Source organism: Canis lupus, chromosome 19 (assembly GCF_011100685.1).
Source record: "Canis lupus familiaris isolate Mischka breed German Shepherd chromosome 19, alternate assembly UU_Cfam_GSD_1.0, whole genome shotgun sequence".
NCBI classification, from domain to species: Eukaryota; Metazoa; Chordata; class Mammalia; order Carnivora; family Canidae; genus Canis; species Canis lupus.
This window is the reverse complement of record NC_049240.1, coordinates 50,645,759-50,667,547: the sequence shown is the minus strand read 5'-3', so window position 1 is coordinate 50,667,547 and position 21,789 is coordinate 50,645,759. Positions and strand designations below refer to the sequence as shown.

The window sequence follows — 21,789 nt, the reverse complement described above, 5'->3', positions numbered from 1 at the left end:
AAGAGGTAAGAATAATCATTGAAAAAGTCTCCTCTACAAATGGTGTTGGAAAAATATGTACATACAAAAGAATGAAACTGGACCACTATTTTTTTTGCAACACACACAAAAATAAACTCAAAATGGGCCAAAGATCAAAATAGGAGACCTGAAACCATAACAGTTGTAGAAGAGAGCACAGGTAGCAATTCTCTGACATTGACCATAACATTTTTCTAGATATGTTTCCTAATGGAAGGGAAACAAAGGCAAAAAATAAACTATTGGAACTACATCAAAATAAAAAGCTTCCGCACAGCAAAGGAAACAAACTAAAAGGCAGCCTACTGACCAGGAGAAAATAGCTGCAAATGACATATCCAGTAAAGGGTTAGTATCCAAAATATATTTTAAAAAACTGATACAATTCAACAACCCAAAACCAAATAATTCAATTTAAAAAATGGGCAGAAGACCTGAACAGAATTTCTCCAAACAAGGCATACAGATAGATGGCCAACAGACAACGGAAAGATGCTCAACATCACTCAACATCAGAGAAATGCAAATAAGAACCACAATGAGATGTCATCTCACACCTGTGGAATCAAAACATAGGTGAGTATGTGGAGAAAAAGGAACACTTGTGCACTGTTGGTAGGAATGTAAATTGGTGCGGCCACTGTGGAAACAGTATGGAGGTTCCTCTAAGAGTTAAAAATAGCTGCCATATGATCCAGCAATTTCATTACTGGGTATTTACCCAAGGGATACAAAAACACTAATTTGAAAAGATATGTGCACCCCTATGTTTATTGTGACATTATTTATAAGAGCCAAATTATGAAAGCAGCCCAAGCATCCGCTGATAGATGATTAGATGAGGAAGAAGATAGATGGATATACACAATGGAATATTACCCATTAAATAATGAGCTCTGCCATTTGCAACAACATGAATGGACCTAGATAGTAAGATGCTAAGTAATATGAGTCCATTCTTATGTAGAATTTAAGAAATAAACCAAGAAAAAAATAGGAGACAAACAAAAAAGAGACCCTTAACTATAGAGAACAAATTGTTGGTTACCAGAAAAGGAGCTGGGTGGGGTGATGGGTGAAATAGGTGAAATGGATTAAGAGTACATTTATCATGAAGAGCACTGAGTAATGTATAGAACTGTTGAGTCACTATATTGTACTCCTGACACGAATAACACCGTATGTTAAACCCTACTGGAATTCAGTTGTTGTTGTTGTTTTTTTTAATAAAAAATCAAAACAACAGCTGGTATTAAACTTTTTAGCACCCGTGAACCTGAGTAAGTCTGAAATGAACTTCTCACCCTGGAAATGCCTGATGTGCTGCTAAATCATTCCACGTAGCTGGTTGCATGCCATGTGCTTTCACGTGTGTATTTGTGTTTGCATGTGTGTGTCTTTCATCGTTGTCCTTTCATTTGTATCTAAAGACATCTTTTCAATTTTCTCCTCTATATTTGCCCTTCCTTTTTTTTTTCTATTTTTCTCTAGCTATCTTTTTCCTTGTGAAGTTAAGGGTCTATTTATATTTATGAATTATTATTTTAAATCCCTTTCCTCTACATTTCTCTCTTGCGTTAACAATAGCTCTTTGATTTTATACTCTCTTTGCCCATCTCTTTCATACCATCTTTTTGTTCTTTCTACTGATCACGAGGTCATAGAGCTGAAGTACAGTATGTCTTTACTTTTTCCAAAAAAAAAACAAACAAATGAAGATTTTTCAGGACAAAATAGTTGTCTTACCACATGTTACCTTTTGTTCATATCTAAGTTTTAATAAAATAACATGCAGCAATATAAAAATAATACTTCATTGGCATCACAGAACTAGATGGGGTGTTATTCTCAGACCAAAACAATTGAGTGATGTCTGTAAGATAATAAGCAGATGGAATCAGTTCCAAAAATATGTTTTTAAACTTTTAAAATAGATCTCTAAAGTTATCCAAGGTCAAGAAAGTGTAGGCTGGGAAAAAGAGATGGCTATAAAGTGTTGGCTGTATAATGGCTTTATCAGCACCTCTTGCTAAGATGAGCTGGTTCCATTATTTGTCAAGTATAAACTGGAGTACACCTCACTTGCCAAGTACATTTGGTAGTCCTGATGTAAGAGATGCCAAGAATGAGTACCGAGGGCTATCTAAACAGGCAGTTCTCTATCCCACTCAGGGCTGCTAAGAGGAAAAATGAGCTGATAACCAGAAGAACAGTTGCCAACACTTGTTAAAGAAGCCCCAGTAAATTTGTGTACTCCCTTTCACCTCCTGCATAAGCACAGCGTGGCTCAGGTTCTTGGATTCAGAATCTTCATTCTCTGCTATTGGAGGAGTGATTTTCACTGGAATTATAACATATACCTGATTTCCTAATACACAAATAAGTTAGGAAAGCTAAGAGCATGAAGGAGGCCACACCATATGCAGCAAGTGAAACTAAAATATTAAGGGTAACTGTTAGTGACGGGAACAAACGGTTAAATTAATATAAATGTAATTATTACCCCTAAATAAATTTTTAGAGACATGAGAAAGTGCACTTAATCTACTGAAAAACAATAACAGATTGCTATAAAAAAGGAAGTACTCTAAATTCATGAAACTTAAAGACACAGCCATTGATTGAAAAGATGTAGGGATGTCTGGGTGGCTCAGTGGTTGAGCATCTGCCGTGAGCCCAGGGAGTGATCCTGGAGTTCTGGAATCGAGTCCCACATCGGGCTCCCTGTATGGAGCTTGCTTCTCCCTCTGCCTGGGTCCCTGCCTCTCTCTGTGTGTCTCTTATGAATAAATAAATAAAATATCTTTAAAAAATAAAATAGAGATAAAAAAATAAGATGTATTAGGTAAGCTGAATACCAGAATATACATACCAATGTATTAATTGATGAAATAAAAATAAAACCAATAAACTATTCTCAAATATTTTAAAAAGGTAAAAGAAAAGATGTAACAAACATTAAAAGACTTAGATAATACAGTAGCTTCATTATGAGTGAAAGAAAGTTTTTTTTTTTTTTTAAGATTTTATTTATTCATGAGACACACACACACACAGAGAAGCAGAGACACAGGCAGAGGGAGAAGCAGGCTCCATGCAGGGAGCCCGACGTGGGACTCGATCCCGGGTCTCCAGGATCATGCCCTGGGCTGAAGGTGGCGCTAAACCGCTGAGCCACCCAGGCTGCCCCAAAGAAAGGTTTTAGAAGAGATAGAGAGGAAGTAATTATTGAAAAAGTTATAGAAGAAACTATTCTTGAACTGAAGGTAGATTTGCCTTAAGATTTAAAGAATTTTTTGGATATCAAAAACATACAAAAAAACAAAAATGGAATGCCTAGATTCTCACTGGTGAAATTTCAGAATACCATGATAGAAAATCCTATCCTTAAAACAAAACAAAAAAATTTAGTGAAGGATAATCCTCAGACTAACAGACTTCTCATCTACAGTAGAGGTGGTAAAGGACAAGAAATTAATGATTAAGTTAAACTAACGTTTGAGAGAAGAGGCCAAGGAAAACTTATGCTTAGTCATAAAGGATTTAAGATAATTTACTCTTAATTTCTGTTTTTGCTACTTCATTATTAGTGCATAGAAATTTTAAAAATTTCCACACATTGATTTTGTATCCTGCAACTTTACTAAATTAATTTATCAGTTCTCATAGTTTCTTGGTGGAGTCTTAAGGGTTTTCTATGTATGGTAACATATCTGCAAATAGTAAGATTTACCTCTTCCTAATTTGGATGCTTTTTATTTATTTTGTTGTCTGTTTGCTAGGCTAGAACTTCTAGCACTATGTGGAATAAAATTGATGAAAGTAGACATCCATATGTTGTTCTTGACCTTAGGAGAAAAATGTCAGTTTTTCAGCATTGGGTTTATCATATATGATCTTTATTATGTTGAGGTATGTTTTCTTTTCCTTTTCTCTAGGGTCTTTATCTGGTTTTGGTATCAGGGTAATGTTGGTCTCATAGAATGAATTTGGAAGCTTTCCTTCTCTACTATTTTTTGGAAAAGTTTGAAAGCAGGTATTAACTCTTGTTTAAATGTTTGATATAATTAACTTGTGAAGCTGTCTGGTCCTGTGCTTTTGGTTTTTGGGAAGTTTTTGATTACTGATTCAATATCAAAGGTGGTAATCTGTTCAAGTTTTCTACTTTTTCATGCTTCAATTTGGGTAGGTTATATTTTCTAGAAATTTATCCATTTCTTCTAGTCCTTCCAATTTGTGGGCATATATTTCTTCATAATATTCTCTTATGATACTTTGTGGTGTTGGTGCTTATTTCTCCTCTTTCATTTATGATTTTGTTTGAATCCTCTCTTTTTTTCTAATGAGTCTGGCTAGAGGTTTATCACTTTTGTCCATTTTTACAAATGAAGTAGCTTCCTGTTTTTTTGATCTGTTCTATTGTTTTTTCATTTCTGTACCATTTATTTTTGTTCTAATTGTTATTATTTCTTTCCTTATACCAGTTTGTGCTAGTTTTGTGTTTTGTTCTTCTTTTCCTAGCTCTTTTAGGTTGCTGGATTTGGTCATTTATTTGAGATTTTCTTGCTTCTGAAGGGAGGTGTGTATTGCATAAATTTCCCTCTTAGAACAACTTTTCCTGCATCCCAAAGATTTGAGGTTGTGGTTTTCATTTTCACTTGTTTCCATGTAGTTTTTTAAATTTCTTCTTGATTTCTTAGTAGAATCATTCATTGTTTAGTAGCATGTGATTTAAGCTCCATGTATTTGTGTTCTTTCTGGATTTTTTCATGTGGTTGGGTTTTAGTTACACACCATTGTAAAAAAAAGATGTATAGTATGATTTTGATCTTTTTAAATTTGTTGAGTTGCTTTGTGGCCCAAAATGTGATCTCTTCTGGAGAACATTGCACATGCACTTGAAAAGAATGTGTATTCTGCTCTAGGATGGAATGTTCTGAATATATCTGGTAAATCCATCTGTCATTCAGAACCACTGCTTCTGTTTGGATGATCTGTCCATTGATGTAAATAGGATGTTAAAGTTCCCTATTATTTTTGTATTACTATTGATTAATTCCCTTATGTTTGTTACTAGCTGCTTTACATATTAAGGCGCTCCCATGTTGGGTGCATAAATATTTACAATTGTTCTATCTTCTTGTTGAGCTGTTCCATTTAATTATAATGTCCTTTTTTGTTGCCTGTTACAGTCTTTGTTTTAAAGTCTATTTTGTTCAATATAATTATTACTACCTCAGCTTTCCTTTGATATGAATTTGTATGTTAAATGTTTCTTCATCCCCTCACCTTCCTTTTTTTTTTTTTTTTTTTTTTTTTTATCCCCTCACCTTCCATTTGCAGGTGCCCTTAGGTCTGAATTGAGTCTCTTGTAGGGGGCATACAAATGTGTCTTTTTTTTTTTTTTTTTTTTTAATCTACTCTGTCACCCTATGTCTTTTGATGGGAGTGTTTAGTGCATGTGCATTCAAGGTAATTATTGATAGATATGTATGTGTTGCCATTTTGTTACCGGTTTTGTGGTTGTTTTTTGAAGTTTTTCTCTAATCCTTTCTTGTCTCACTGTCTTTCATGGTTTGTTAGCTTTATTCACTAATATATTTGGATTCCTTTCTCTTTATTCTTTGCATATTTATTATTGGGTTTTGATTTATGATGGATGTTCAATTTATATATAACTTTTTTTTTCAGTTTTTACAAACATCTTCTGCACATAGCAATCTATATTAAGTTGATAGTCACTTAAGTTTGAAACTATTCTTTACTCCTCTCCCCTGACATGTTTTAGGTATATTTACATCCTTTTATTTTGTGAATCCCTTGACTAATTTTTACAGATATACATAGGTTTTTGTGTTCCAACTTTTAATACTTTCATATATGGTCTTTCCTCTCCACCCAGAGCCCCCATTAATATTTCTTTTAGGGTTGGTTTAGTGGTCATGAACTCCTTTCATTTTTGTTTGTCTGAGAAACTCTTTATTTCTCCTTCTACTCTAAATGATAGCTTTGTCAGATAGTGTGTTTTGGTTCTAGATTTCTTTAGCCCTTTGGATATATCATGCCACTTTCTTCTGGCCTGCAAAATTTCTGCTGAAAATCTCACAGACTTATGGCCTTTCCCTTATATCTAAATATCTTCTTTGTAATTGCTTTTATTATTATTTTTTTAATCTCTACTTTTGGGATTTTAGTTACTATGTGTCTTGGTATGGACTTCCTTGGGTTGATTTTGTTGAGGGATTTTTGTGCCTCCTGGATCTGGGTATCTATTTCCTTCCTCAGATTAGGGAAGTTTTCAGCTATTATTTTCTCAAATAAATTCCTTGTCACCTTTTCTCTTTCTTCTTTTTTTGGGATTCCCATAATGTGAATGTTATTTTGCTTGATGGAGTCAGTGATTTCCTTAAGTCTATTCTCATTTTGCCTAATTCTTTTTTCTCTCATTTGATTAGCTCAATTACTTTCCATTACTTCATCTTTCAGGCCATTAATTCATTCCTCTGTCACCTCTGTCTTGCTATTTATTCTAATAGGTTTGTTTTAAATTTCATTTATTGTGTTCTTCACCTCTGATTTTTTATATCTTGTTTTTAATGGTCTCACTACTGTCTCACTGATATTTCTTTCTCAAGTCCAATGAGTGTCCTTATAATCATTACTTTAAATTCTCTACCCAGCATATTACTTATAACTGCTTATGTCTATTGCTGTGGCTTTGGCCTCTTCTTTCATTTTGCATATATTCCTCTGTCTCCTCATTTTGTCTAACTCTGTCTGCTTCCATATGAGAAAGGTCAGCTATGTCTCCTGCTCTTGCCAGTAATGGCCTTATGAATAAGAGCTCCTATAGGGCCCTATAGAACAGTGTCTCTGGTTCTCTAGGACATGGAGCTTCAGAGTGTCTCCTACGTTGTGGTATGTGCCCTGCTGTTGATTCTTGAACGTTTTTTCTTTCAGTCCAGTTGTCTGCAGAACACCTCTGCTTGTTGTGGGTAGTGTTTGGTCCCTGGGTGGGTGAGCCTCATTTTAACAAGGTGTGCACTGGTCTGCTTATGAAATGGGACCTCTTGCTGCTGCCAGAACTGAGGTCCCACAAAACACACTGGTTGTGAGATGAGGTGTTAGTGAAGTTTGGGCAAATCTTCTGGGGGAGGGCACCCCAAGTTTGGGGACTGAGGCAAGGGTAACTGGTAAGGGCAGATCCACTGAAGCACAGGAGAGTAGGGTTTGGTGTAAGCAAGTTGGGTAGCAAGTGTTGGCACTACAATAGTTCCTACAGATGGCCATGCATTTATGCTGAGGCACGGGAGGGAAATGGTGTCTGTCACTCCTTTGTTCCTAGAGGAACAATGGTAATATAGATTAGAAATCCTTAACAAAACATTAGCAAAGTGAATCCAACAATACATTAAAAGAATTATTCACCACAATCAAGTGGGGTTTATTCCAAGGATGCAAGAATGGGTCAATATATGCAACATATCACAATCAATGTAAGACACCACATTGACAAAATTAGAGATAAAAACCATATGATCTTTTCAATAAGAAAAATCATTTGACAAAATTCAACCTCTGTTCATGATGAAAAAACAAAGTGGGATTAGAGGGAATATACCTCATCTTAATAAGGGCCATATATGAAAAACCCACAGCTAACATCATACTCAATGGTGAAAAGCTGAAAACTTTTCCTCTAAGATCAGAAATAAGAAAAAGATGTCCACTCTCACCACTTTCATTCAACATAGTACTATCTACAGCAATCAGATAAGAAAAAGAAACAAAAGACTTCAAATTGGTAAGGAAGATGTAAAACTTTCACTATCTGCAGAAGACATATTATAGAGAACCCTAAAGACTCCAGCAAAAAAAAAAAAAAAACTATTAGAAGTTATATATTAAAATCACTCGTAGTACTTGATAAAAACACAAAACAGAAAATACTTTTAAATGGAAAGAAACATGATATCTGGAGGTAAGACTATGATAAAAATATCAATTCTCAAATTAATCTGTGACTTCAAGTTAGCCTTAATTAATATCCCATTGGCAATGGAGTTTTTTTTTTAATTAACTTTATGTTGAGATAATTTTAAACTTGTGTAAGAGTTTACAAATATAATACAGAATTCTCATATACTTTTCACTCAGCTGCCCCATTATCTTACATAAAGTTAGAATCTTCATCAATAGTAAGAAATGAGGGGCAGCTGAATGGCTCAGCTAAGTGTCGACTCTTGATTTTAGCTCTGGTCATAATTTCAGGGTTGCAAGAGCAAGCCCTACATCGGGCTGGGCATTAGAGCTTGCTTGGGATTCTCTCTTTTCTTCTCCCTCTACCCCTGTCCCCCCCAAAAAGTAAGACATTAACTTTAGTATATACTATTAACTTGTAGAGAATTTCTTAGATTTCTCTGATTTTTTTCATTAATGATGTTTCCTCTTCCAGGGATCAATACAGGATACTACACTGAATTTAATTATCATTTCTCCTTAGTCTCCTCTAGCCTGTGAAAGACCCTCATCTTTTTCCTTTTCCTTCATGACCTTGACACTTTGAAAAGTCAATTATTTTGTAGACTGTCCCTTAATCTGGGTCTAAATTTTTTTTCTTCATTAGATTATGGTTCTGCATTATTGGGAAGGATACCACAGCTATACCATTTTCAGTGCATCGTCTTAGATTGATCATCTGATTAAGAGGTATCTTCCAGAATTCTACACTCTATTTATCCCTTTGTAATTAAAAATTTATATAGTGTTTGAGTATTATGTAAGCTTTACAGTATCTACTAAAAACATTGTTTTCCAAAATTACTTAATCAGTTGTTAAAAGCTACCTAATTATGATCATGTGATTTATTTTTTCTCCCTCAGGACACTTAGTCTCTGCTTAAACTTTGATCCATTGATTTGAAATCTTTTGGTGGATTTTGCCTACCATAATTACTGAGGTATTCTAACAGTGATTTTTCAGTTGCCTTCATTTCTTCTGCATTTGTCAATTGGTATTTTTCCATATGGACGAGCTATCATTTTGTCTGTTTATAAACTTTTTTTAAAAAAGATTTTATTTATTTATTCATGAGAGACACACAGAGAGAGAGAGAGAGGCAGAGACACAGGCAGAGGGAGAAGCAGGCTCCATGCAGGGAGCCCAACATGGGTCCTGGACTCCAGGACCATGCCCGGGGCCGAAGGCAGACGCTAAACTGCTGAGCCACCCAGGGATCCCTATAAACTTTCATTTATATCCATATAGTATGGACTAATGAATATTTTATTATTTGGGGTATAATACAATATTATAATTTATTTTGTTGCTTAAGATGTTTGACCATTGACAGCTTTTCAGGTTGGACCTGTGGGCTTTTGATACATTTTTTCCTCCTTTTTAGCACTTCCTCATTTCCTGGCACCACAAAATGCTCTGGGTTCAGCTTGTATTTTGCCTGTCTTGGCTTTGGACTAAAGCAATTCTCCAAAGAGTTTCCTTTCTAGACAATAGTTTTTAAAAATCAAGATTTAAGGATCAAGTAAACTCATTGGTACTGGAGTGTAACTACTTCTAGGCCTGTCAGTAGATAGAACTAGCATGCACACCCCCTACCCCCCAACTATCTGTGTATGTTTTAACCATACAACTGTATTGATGCCTTTGCCTTTTACTTAGCTCTACAGGCTTCATTCTACAATCTTCTTTCCTTAATTGTAGTTACTTACTCTGGCTCTTATTGTCTATAATACATTTAACTTGTTTTTTCAAGTATAAAGAGGAAATTGGATTAGAATTTCTAACTAGTAGCTCTGGGAAAAACAATGGAGTAACTATAGTACAGTATTTAAGTACAATTTTTTTTAATCTTTAGCATTATACTATTTTATAAAATTGTTTCTTCCCATTCCTTTCAATATGACCATGTGATTTGTTTTCAATGCAGTTAGATTCATTAGTTTTTATTCCATCGTTCTCCTCCACCCAGTCCCACATACATTCTGGTTGAATTATTTTTAAAAAGTTAATATGCAGAGAGTTTTACACTTTGTTGTATTTCTCTGACAAATGTATATAATCATGTAACCAACCACCACAGTTCCCTCAAAATTTTCTTATGTAGATAACTCCTCTTCCTAATGTCTAACCCAGTAACGATGTTTGCCTTCTTGAAAGTATCACATAAATGGAATTATTTACTATGTAGCTTTTTGGGTTTTTCTTTAATTTAGCAAGATATATTTTATGACTCATGCATGTTGTGTGAACTGATAGTTTGCTATTTTTATTACTGAGTAATATTCTATTCTATGGATATCTACACATTATTTACCAGTCAAAAGAGATATGGGTTTTCCCCTCAGTTTTTGGTGATTATGAGTGAAGTTCCTATAAGTATTTGTATACAGCTTTTTGTGTGAAAATGGTATTTATTTCTTCATGGGAGAAAACTTGAGGTGGAAGTTGCATATTAAGTTCATAAGAAATTGACATTACAAAATTGACTCTAGCATTTTGAATTCTCACTAACTTATTGGAGCGTTCCGATTGCTCCACTTTCTTCTCAGCACATGGTATGACAAGTTTTTGTTGTTTTCCTTTTTTTAGACATTGTAATATAGTATTCCCACATTGTAGTGTTAATTTGCATTTCCCTCTTTACTAATGTCGAACATCCTCTCAGTTATCTTACTGAAGGATTTGTTTAGGTCTTTTACTCATTTTTTAATTAGATTGTCCATTTTTTCATTAAGTTTTCAGAGTTTTTATATATTCTGTACACAAGCCCTTTTCAGAATTGTGATATATGCTCCCAATCTATGGCTTGTCATTTCATGTATTTTTTTTTTAAGATTTTATTTATTTATTCACGAGAGACATAGAGAGAAAGGCAGAGACACAGGCAGAAGAAGAAGCAGGCTCCATGCAGGGAGCCCAATGCGGGACTCCCTGCCGGGTCTTCAGGATCAGGCCTTGGGCTGAAAGCAGGAGCCAAACCTCTGAGCCACCCAAGCATCCCTATTATTATTCTTTTAAGATTTTATTTATTCAAAGGAGACAGAAAGAGAGAGGCAGAAGGAGAAACAGGCTCCTCACAGGGAACATGATATAGGACTTAATCCCTGCACCCGAGATCACACTCTGTGCCGAAGGCAGATGCTTAACTGTTGAGCTACTCAGATGCCCCCAAAAAATTAATTTTAAAGTTCAATTTGTTTCTTTTGTGGGTCATAATTTTGAAGTTATAAACAAAACCTCTTTGCCTGACCTAATGTCATGGAGATTTTGTGGTGATTGTTGATTTTTGATTCCCAGTGGAGTTAGAGAAGATGCTCAGAGTTTCTTGCCTTCGCAAAAAACTGCTTTTTCCTATAATACAAACTTCTTAGGACTTGGTTCAGTCCTTTCTGTGAGTACACCCCGAGGTTCATGTGGAGGCAATCTCTAAGAGCACATAGACAATTTCTATCGTCTCTATGGGTTTCACATTGTTATGCAAGCCAACATTCACCTTTACCAATTTTTCAAATATTCTAGCTCAACTTTTATTACTGTATCTGGTTCTTGTCTATCCAAGGTGAAGGAATGTTGCTCTCCTCTCTCCCTGCAGGCACCATCTCTCCTTAGATGTTTGGACTATTCATTGGACTTCAGCTCTCTCATGGCCTCAAAAAAAGTAACGAATTTGAAATTAATCTGGTTCTTTATTGTAGCAAGTGTGGGTGTGATCTCCTTTCATTTCTGTGTCTCAGGTGGAAGCTGGAATTACCCCACTAAGATCTTTAAGGAAAACCAGTATACCTGATTTCCCATAAATGAAAGAGATTAGCCAAGAAAATGTTTAAAAAGGACAATAAGGTAAGAGTTTCCTTCAAACATTATATTAAAAGTTACCTTATTATGTTTTAAATAAGATTTTATTATGTTATATAGCTACCATCAATGAAACAGTGTGATTTTGGTAGCGAAATAAGGACAGCAGATCAATGGAACAGAATTGATTTTTCAGAAACAGACTATAAATATGATAATATATGATAAAGAAGATAATTCAAATTACTAGAGACACACATGGTTTACTAAAGATTTAGAGACAACTGGCTATCCGTTAGAATAAATTATGTTTTCTATATAACATTCACAACAATAGATAGATGCAAATATACTGAAGATCTATATATAAAGGAAACAATAAAGGTATTACATGTATAAAATCATAGGAGAATGTTTTTCTAATCTTGGCATAAAAACAGTGTTTCTAAGGAAGACACAAAACCTGACAATACAAAGAAAAAGACTGAAAATTCTGAACAACTAATATTTTAGAAATGTCTGTATAACATAAAACACCATAAATGGAGTTTTAAAAACAGGCACAGTACAGGAGAAAAGATTTTCTTCTGTTAGCTTTTTCTATAGAACTCCAAAAATTAATAAGAAAATTACTAATTAGCCAAATACAATTATTGGCAAAAGATATAAATTGACAATGTTCAGAACTGAAATGGCCAAGAAACAAAGGATAAGATATTCAACTTCCTAACAATCGGGGGGTCGGGGGGGGATGAAAATGATAAGATAGCACTTCTCATTCAAAAGAATGATGGTTTTTCAAGAAGCTTATGAACAATTCTTGTTGATGACCGTGAAAGGATCTGGAACTTTTGTGTACTATTGATTAGAAAGTAGTTTACAATGCCTTTAGGAGGTTCCAGGAGCAGGATCTCTCAGACTTACATTTTTTTTTTTTTAAGCCTGGATTCCTTTTGTTGCAAGAAACAAATCCTAAACTTGCATATGCAATTCAAATAAATTATTGATTCAACTGAAAATTTCAGTTGAAAGGAATTCAGGAAGGAAATATTAGCGTTAACTGCAGCTCAATCAGGAAGCACCCATTTCCTGCTGATCCTCAGCTCTCCCTCCCTTCCTATGGTTACTTCCCCTGTGATCCCGAGATGGTCTTATAAACTGAATTATGTCTTCAAAATTTACACGTGGAAGCCCTAATCCTAAGCATCTCAGAGTGTAACCGTACATGAAGATAGGTTCTTTGGAGAATTAGTTAACATGCAGTCTTCAGTGTAGGCCCTAATCCAGGATGACTGGGAACCTTATAAGTGAAAATGTGGACACAACATTCCCGGAAGGAAAACAATGTAAAGACCCAGGGAGAGGAGAGCTGTCTATAAACACAGGAGAAACGCCTGGGACAGGTTCTTCCTTCACATTTTCACAAGGAACCAACTTTGCTGGCACCTTGCTATTAGATTTCTAGCCTTCGGACTGGTGTGAAAATAAATTTCTGCTATTGAAGCCATCCAGTTTGTGGCACTTTGTTGTGGCAGCCCTAGCAAAAATAATTTGTTATGACATCAGCATCTCCCAGGTCTGTATAATTCCTGTATATGCAAAGGAAGAAAGAATAAGTATATTAGAATTCCTATCCAAATCCTTGAGTTTCATTTTGATTAGAACAGTTCGAAGACATGTGCCATCCTCTCTGTTCATCATTGTGACCGGAGTTATTAAATGGGCTCCTTGCCTTAGCCCAAAGTCCTAAGCTCCACTTCTTTTGCACTCTGATGCCCCGGCACCGAGAGAGCTTGAATGGAATATAAGGACTATTGCAAATAAAGGAGCAAGGAGCGTATACCAGGCAAATGGCTTTTCTGCTTTTCATCCTGCAACTCCTCTTCTCACTAACAAGAGGAAATAGTGACGTGTGTGTGTGTGTAAAAGACCTGTATGAGCTTTTCATTAGGCCATTCTTTCTTAGGGTGAAAAAGTGGGATCAACCTCAATGTCTGGCTCATCTGTGATGAAACCGCAGGATGGATTAGCATGCCTTCTATTCAAGTGTTAAAAAGATGGATTGTATTTACATGGTTTGAACTGGAAAGATCTGCAGAAGTAAAATGGAAAATGTAAGTTGTGCACAATATTTATAGGATGATGATAGTTACCGAAAAAGCAAACAAATTATATTTCTGCATATACAGATAGGTATGTATATACATTTTTAAAATGTCTAGGATACATACCCAGCTGGCAACAGCAGTTTTGTCAGAGGAAGGGTATCTAGGATTAAGAGGATTAACTATGGGGACTTTTGCTTTGTGTTTTTTTGTTTTTGGCTACTTATGAGAATATTATGAGAATAATTAGTATGTGTAAGACTAAAAAATAATAAAGTGCTTGGTATCATATCTGAAATAGAGAGTTTAGTAAATGCTTAGAGTTATTATCCTAAGGATAGGTGAGAACTTCCCAAATCAGAGTCCTGCTGACAGGTATGAATCAGGCAAGGGAAAACTGCTTGGAAAGAGGACCGGACAACCAGAAGATCTATATAAAATGTGTACACGGGTGGATATAAGTGCACAGCACGAGTGTAGAAGGCCCTTCACCAAGCGGGTAACTGTGATTACCACAGGGGGATAATGAAGTAGGGAGGAGATAAAAGCAGATTTCATTTTTATCCTAACTTTTGTATTTTTAACTTTCCATAAACATGAGCATTTTAATATTATTTGAAGTAATCAGAATTAGACTTCTATAATCCCTTATAGCTTCCCTGTACTCTATATCTTCATTGACTTAACAACTAATCCCAGCAAGGAAGAGCAATTTGCAAAAGCATTTATTTGAGTCCTGTTTGTATTCCTATATTCTGGGCAATTGAATGAGAATGAGGATTGTTTGTCAAGCCGGGACCAGCTGGGATTCTCTGGCTGACTCCCAGGCTCAACTGTGAAGAAGCGGATATTGGGTGCTCTCCCACCTCGTCAGGAGCAGCGCTTCTCCTGTCTGCTCTTGGCACCCCCTAGCATCCTGTGCCCTGCTAAGGTGCTAACTGACAACTGACAGATTTTACTGAAAGCCTACTCTTCTCAGTAGTATTTGCATTTTAAAAGTTGACTTAAAGACTAAAAAAACAAACAAAAAAAGCCACCTAAACTTCTGAGATTTGACGCACAGCCAGTTCACACTACAGCTCTCTCATCTTTAAAGCAAATAAACAAATGCTCTCTGGACACCTGAGTTCCCGTTAGCCACCAACCACTGATCAATTTTTAAGCAAAGTTTACAATAGAACAGTTGTCCCTTCTGCTAACCTCCCAGGCAGTACAACTCCAAACTAATCTGGTTTTCGCCTTCTCTCCTGAAACTCTTCTCTTTAAGGTTGCCATCATTAAGGCCCAACTGATGGTGAGGGACCTTTTTTTTTTTTTCTCCAATTTAATCCAGTATTCTCTAGGAGACTGGTGTTAGCATCTGTCATAGTTTTTGTCTATTTATCGGTCTCCCCAACTTAATGCTGAGCTTCTTTAGGTCTGAATCTCCGGTCCATTCATCTGTTTATCATTGTTGTCTCTACTTAGCCCATGATAACACTGAAAATAGATGTAATATCTGATTTCTGCCCGAAGACTGGATGCTTTGGGAGGCTTAGTGCTGATCACAGAGGAGGAATGAATGAAATAAATACAAAAGCTTGGTAGGTGGTGGGAATGTTAGACAAGGGAGATAATTTAAGCAGGTGCCTTCTACCACAAGGGCGACTCATCCACTCTTTAGGTGGTCTCTGGTTACACAAATTAGGAAGATGCAAAGAAGCAAACCTCACTGAGGTCTGGTTGAAAAGGAGTCGCATTTCCATCACAACATTGGGTAAAGTATAGGGATGAGACAGAAGACGTATTCCAAGATTACAGCAAGAAGGTAACTTCAGGGGCCAGGGCGTTATTCATACATTATTCTTATTCCTGTCTCCTAACGACACAGGCCAGGTCTCTTCCAAACTGTAAATACACTTAAATATTAAAGCAATGAGATTGAAGATGGCTTCAAGTAACTTGTCATGACCTCTCCAAGCAAGTCCTGAGCTCTGTGGAACAGAAACATGTTGGATTCTAGCTTCAAATGTGAGTTTTCAAAATGCTGTTAAGTTAAAAATACCACTTCTGAACATGATCCCACCCCTTATACATCTCCTGTAATTACTGACTCACGTGCCTATTGTTTTAGTCTCTTTATGGTTCAGTTCATGTTTTGGGCAGTAGGAAGGGATGATGGGTGGTGGAGCTGAGGGAGGGTTTCACGAAGTCTGGATACAGGCGGTAACTATGCTAAGATGCCCTGACTCTCTCTGAACACTTCTTAATTTAGAATAATTGAAAGTTTAGCCTGCTCTGTGAGAGAAATAAAACCACCGTAATAGAAATGTGTCATAAGATCAATGTCTTTTTCTTCTAAAACAAACAACTTTGCTGTGCCACTGTGTTTATTTTGGCTTTGGAAGCTGAGTCCTTTATCAAACAGTAGGAGACTATTATCTGGTGATAATGTATTTTGATTCTATTGTTGTTATCTTAAAACTGGTTTTCTCCGGGCCCATCTTTCTCGTATGTTTGTTTAATGACATGTTTAAAAGTCTTTGTAAGAGCTGTACTAAAATGACAGATATTTTATATTGCCAACCTAAACCACAATCTTCAAGGCTGATGATAAACTCCATCCTGGTCTCAGCTACTGTATGCTTTAAAGCTCTTAGCTGCTTTTCAAATGCTGGCATGGCTGTCAATCATTCTGTATCATGCTTATAGCTTGTGTGAGGAAACCATTTGTTAAATTGCAGCCTTCTAGACTCAAAGAACATTTACCAAATGCTTTCAGATAAAATGCCACCTTATCCTGTAAAATACTGGGAAACTTGCAAGAAGAAATACCTGAGGGAAACAAAAATTACGGGAGAGAAGTAACAACACACTGCTCCATTCTCCATTAAACTTTTGATAAGAACTAAGTGTAGCACTTAATTTTGTTTTCAGTGTGTTTTTGTTATTCTGGAGAGACAGATAAACAGTTACCACACCGGTGGGCTCTCTTTGGATTTTCTTCACATTCTATCATCTTTTCCCCTCTTTTTTTTTTTTTTTTTTGGTAGACCCTACTGGTCTCTAGAGCCAGAGGGTCCAGAATGGCAGAAATGGGGAAAGGTCAGTGAGTATCCCTTCTTTCCCCCCTAACACTACTCCCAGTCCCTTACTCTACATTACTGGTAGCTGGCCCCATCAGTCTCATATTTTCAGAAATCCTCTTTGTACTTATCCTCCTCATCCTGTTATTTTAGTCAAATATGCAGAAGACTCAGACTGAGCTTCCCTCTGAAGTGCAGACTCAAATGTTTATCTTTGTCACCTGTCTTTAACCTACAGGATCCAATTCCATGGTTGCCAACTAGGGGATAGCACCTGTGCACTAAGCAGCGTGTGAAAACTGAATAAATAAAACATCTCACAATATATATTATGTATGTTTATACATAGGTTGTAAAATTATTACTTTTGAGTATATGATTGCAGTAGATAAGGTAATGTATAACAAGTTAATAGCTTCTTTGTTCAGTGGTAGGAATTGCCGTTCATCTCAGGAGAGTTCTTTTTTTTTCCTATTTATTTATTTATTTATTTATTTATTTATTTATTTATTTATTATTATTTATTTATTTATTTATGATAGTCTCACAGAGATAGAGAGGCAGAGACATAGGCAGAGGGAGAAGCAGGCTCCATGCACCGGGAGCCCGACGTGGGATTTGATCCTGGGTCTCCAGGATCAGGCCCTGGGCCAAAGGCAGGCGCCAAACCACTGTGCCACCCAGGGATCCCAAGGAGAGTTCTCCCATTATGGGGGGGGATGTACTTCAGTGATTCTTTTTCATTAAGCAGTTATAAGGTAAGAAAGTTCTATTGTTCTGGGGGAATCATGTAATGGAAGCATTTTTGGCACCTGACTGTTGGTTTTCGGAGTTGTCTTTTGAGAGAAAGATGACCAGAAACCAGAATATGGTCTGCTAAGGATGAATCTAAGAACCCAACTCTTATCCTTGAGATTAGAAATTAAAGAAACATATCCGGGTGGAAAAAGGTGACTCAGTCTGTCTTAGTCTCTTTGGGCTGCTAGAATAGAATACTACAGAGTGGGTGGTTTATAGAGGATAGAAATTTAGTTCTCAGTTATGAAGATTAGGAAATCTAAGATCAAGTCCCTATAGGTTAGGGGTCTAGGAAGAGACTGCTTACTGGTTCATAGACTGCTCTCTTTTCATTGTATCCTCACATAAGGGGTTGAAGGAGCACTCTGGGTCTCCTTTAGAAGGAAAATAATCTTTTTAAAAAATGATTTATTTAAAATATAGTTGACACACAATGTTACATTAGTTTCAGGTGTACAAAAGAGTGAACTCCATAGGTTATGCTGTGCTCACCCCAAGTGTAGCTACCTTCTGTCACTGTACAATACGATTACAATACCATTGGCTATATTCCCCACGCTGTACTCTTCATCCCCATGTCTTATTTATTCCGTAACTGGAAGCCTCTACCACTCTCCTTCACCACTTTTTGCTCATCCTCTCCAGCCCTCTCCCTATAACCACCACCAGTTCTCTGTATTTGAGTCTGTTTCTGCTTTTTGTTGTTTTTTTAGATTTCACATACAAGTAAAATCATGGTATTTGTCTTTCTCTGACCCATTTTTTTTTAGTCTATAGATAATGTTACATCGGTTTCAGGTGTACAATGAAGTGATTCCACAACTTTATCCATTAAGCTGTGTTCAACACAAGTTATTTCACCTACGACAATACTCTCTAGGCCCATCCATGTTATCACAAATGGCAAGATTTCTTTCCCTTTTATAATTAAATAATATTGCATTGTATATATAGTCCATGTCTTCTTTATCCATTCATCTATCAATGGACACTTAGGTTGCTTCTGTATTTTGGCAATTGTAAGTAAAGCCACCATAGATACAGGGGTGCAAATATCTCTTTGAATTAGTTTTTGTTTTGAGTAAATATCCAGTAGTGGACTTACTGGATCATATGGCATTTCTATTTTTACTCCACACTGTTTTCCACAGCAGTTGTACCAATTTCTATTCCCATCAATAGTGCACAAGGGCTCCTTTTTCTCCACAAACTTGCCAGCACTTATTTCTTCTCTTTTTGATCCTAACCATTCTAACAGGTGTGAGGTGAATCTCATTGGGGTTTTGATTTGATTGAACTATTTTCATATGTTTGTTGGCCTTGGGAAAAGGTCTACTAAGGTCCTCTGACCATTTTGTAATAGGTTTTTTTTAATTTTTGGTGGTGTTTTATTTATATATTTTGGATATTAACCCCTTGTCAAATATGTCATTTGTAAATGTTTCCTTTGCTGTGCAGAAGCTTTTTATTTTGATGTAATCTCCACAGTTTAATTTTGCTTCTATTTCTCTTGCCTGAGGAAACATGTCTAGAAAAAAGTTTCTACAGCCAATGTCAAAGAAATTGCTGCCTATGTTTTCTTCTAGGGGTTCTATGGTTTCAGGTCTCCCATTTAGATACTTAATCCATTTTGAGCTTATTTTTTTGTGTGTGGCATAAGAAAATAGTCCAGTTTTCCTAACATTCTTTGTTGAAAGGGCTGCCTTTTCCCCATTGTATATTATTACCTCCTTTCTCATAGATTAGTTTACCATATAAATGTGAGTTTATTTCTGGGCTCCTTATTGTATTCTATTGATATATGTGCCTATGTTTGCGCCCCTATCATACAGCCTTGATTACTATAGCTTTTAGCATATCTTGAAAATCTGGGATTGGGGTACCTTGAGCTTTGTTAAGACTGCTTTTGCTATTCATGGTCTTTTGTAATTCCATAGCAATTTAAGGATTATTCTAGTTCTGTGAAAAATACTATATTGGAATATTTATAGGAATTGCATTGAATCCCTAGATTGTTTTGGATAAAAAACTTAACAATATTAATATTTAACAATATTAATTCTCCCAATTCATGAACATGATATATGCTTTTATTTGTGTTATCTTCAATTTTTTTCATCAATGTCTTACAGTGTTCAGAGTATAGATCTTTCACCTCCTTGGTTAGATTTATTGCTAGGTAAAAGGAATGGTTTTCCTAATATCTCTTTATGCTATTTTATTATTGTAGAGGAATGCAATAGATTTCTGTATATTATTATCCTGCAACTTTACTGATTCCTATTATTTCTAATAGTTTTTTTTTTTTTGTAGAGTTTTGAGGGCTTCTATGTATAGTATCATGACATCACAAATAGTGAAAATTCTACATTTCCCCTCCAAATTTGGATGCCTTTTATTTAATTCCTTGCCTAATTGATGTGGCTAAGACTTCCAGGACTATGTTGAATAAAAGTGGCAAGAGTATGTATATCCTGGTCTTCTCTATGATCTTATGAAAAAAGCTTTTGAGTATGGTGTTAACTATGGGTTTGTCATATATGACCTTCATTATTGTGAAGTATTGTTTCCTCTAAACCCACATTGTTGGGAGTTTTCCTCATGAAAAGACTGAATTTCATCAAATGCTTTTTTTGCATCTATTGAAATATGGTTTTTATCCTTTCGTTAATGTGGTGGGTCATGTTGATTGATTTATGAATATTGATTGAGCCATGCTTATATACCCAGAATAAATCCCAGTTGATTGTGATAAATGATTCTTACAATGTATTAAATTCAGTTTGCTAAAATTCAAATTTGGTAAAATTTACCAGTGAACCCATTTGGTTGTGGACTTTTGTTGGGTTTTTTGATTACCAATTTAATTTCATTTCTACTTATCGATCTTCTCAGATTTCTTTTTCCTCTGAATTCCATTTTGGAAGATTGTATGTTTCAGAAATTTGTCTATTTCATTAATTTCCAATTTTGGCATATAAGTTTTGATGGTACTTATAATCCTTTGTAGTTCAGTGGTATCGGTTGTTGCCTATTTCATTCTCAGATTTTATTTGGTTCTTCTCTTTTCTTGATGAGTTACAGTAAAGCTTTATTAATATCATTTATCTTTTCAAAGAACCAGTCTCTTAGTTTCTTTTTTTTTTTTTCTTTTTCTTTTCTTTTTTTTTGGGGGGGTTAGTTTGGTTAGTTTTTAGTCTGTTTAGTCTCAATTTATTTTTGGTCTGATCTTTATTATTTCCTTCCTTCTCCTGAGTTTTGCTCTTTCTTTGGTTCTTTTGAAGATTACATTGTTTGAGAGTTTTCTTGTTTCTTGAAATAGGCCTGTATTGCTGTATATTTCCCTCTTAGAACTATTTTAGCTTCATCTGAAATAGTTCAGACCATTGTTTTAATTTTCACATGTTCTCATGTATTTTTTATTTCTTCATTAACCTATTGGTTTAGTTGCACGTTGTTTAACCTCCATGTTTATTTTTTTCTTGTGAACAATTCCTAGTTTTATACCCTTAGGATTGGAAAAAAATGCTTGATTTGATTCCAGTTCTCTTAAAATTTATTGAGATTGGTTTTATGGCTTAGCAAGTCATCCGTCCTAGAGAAATTTTCACGTGCTCTTGAAGAGAATATGTATTTTATAATTTTTAGATGGAATGTTTTGTATCTATTAAGTCCATCTGGTCTAATGTGTCATTTAAAGCCACTATTTCCTTATTGATTTTCTGCCTGTATGATCTATTCATTGATGTCAGTAAGGTGTTAAAGTCTTCAATTATTGTATCACTGTCAATTTCTTCCTTTATGTCTGTTAATAATTGCTTTATATGTTTAGGTGTTCCAAGGTTAGGTACATAGATGTTTACTATTGTAATAGCCTGTTAATTTGATCCCTTTATCATTATTAATGATACAGTCTTTGTTTTAAAGTCTTTTGTCTGATGTAAGTATTGCTATCCTGCTTTCTTGTTTGTTTCCATTTGCATGG

General features: G+C 35.5%; 2 long non-coding RNA genes across 4 annotated transcripts in view; one reads left to right on the top strand and one right to left on the bottom strand.

The window, feature by feature from the left end:
* The window catches only part of LOC111091196, a 131,936-nt gene that overhangs the window by 29,753 nt on the left and 80,394 nt on the right, over positions 1-21,789 (bottom strand). The gene's annotated exons all lie outside the window — the stretch shown is intronic.
* LOC102156837 overlaps positions 1-21,789 on the top strand; it is a 53,343-nt gene that overhangs the window by 19,222 nt on the left and 12,332 nt on the right. For both annotated transcript variants that reach the window (XR_005374313.1, XR_005374312.1), the window contains exons 2-5: positions 8,648-8,730; positions 11,776-11,881; positions 13,803-13,950; positions 15,812-15,951. This is a non-coding gene — a long non-coding RNA (uncharacterized LOC102156837). The remainder of the gene's footprint in view (positions 1-8,647; positions 8,731-11,775; positions 11,882-13,802; positions 13,951-15,811; positions 15,952-21,789) is intronic.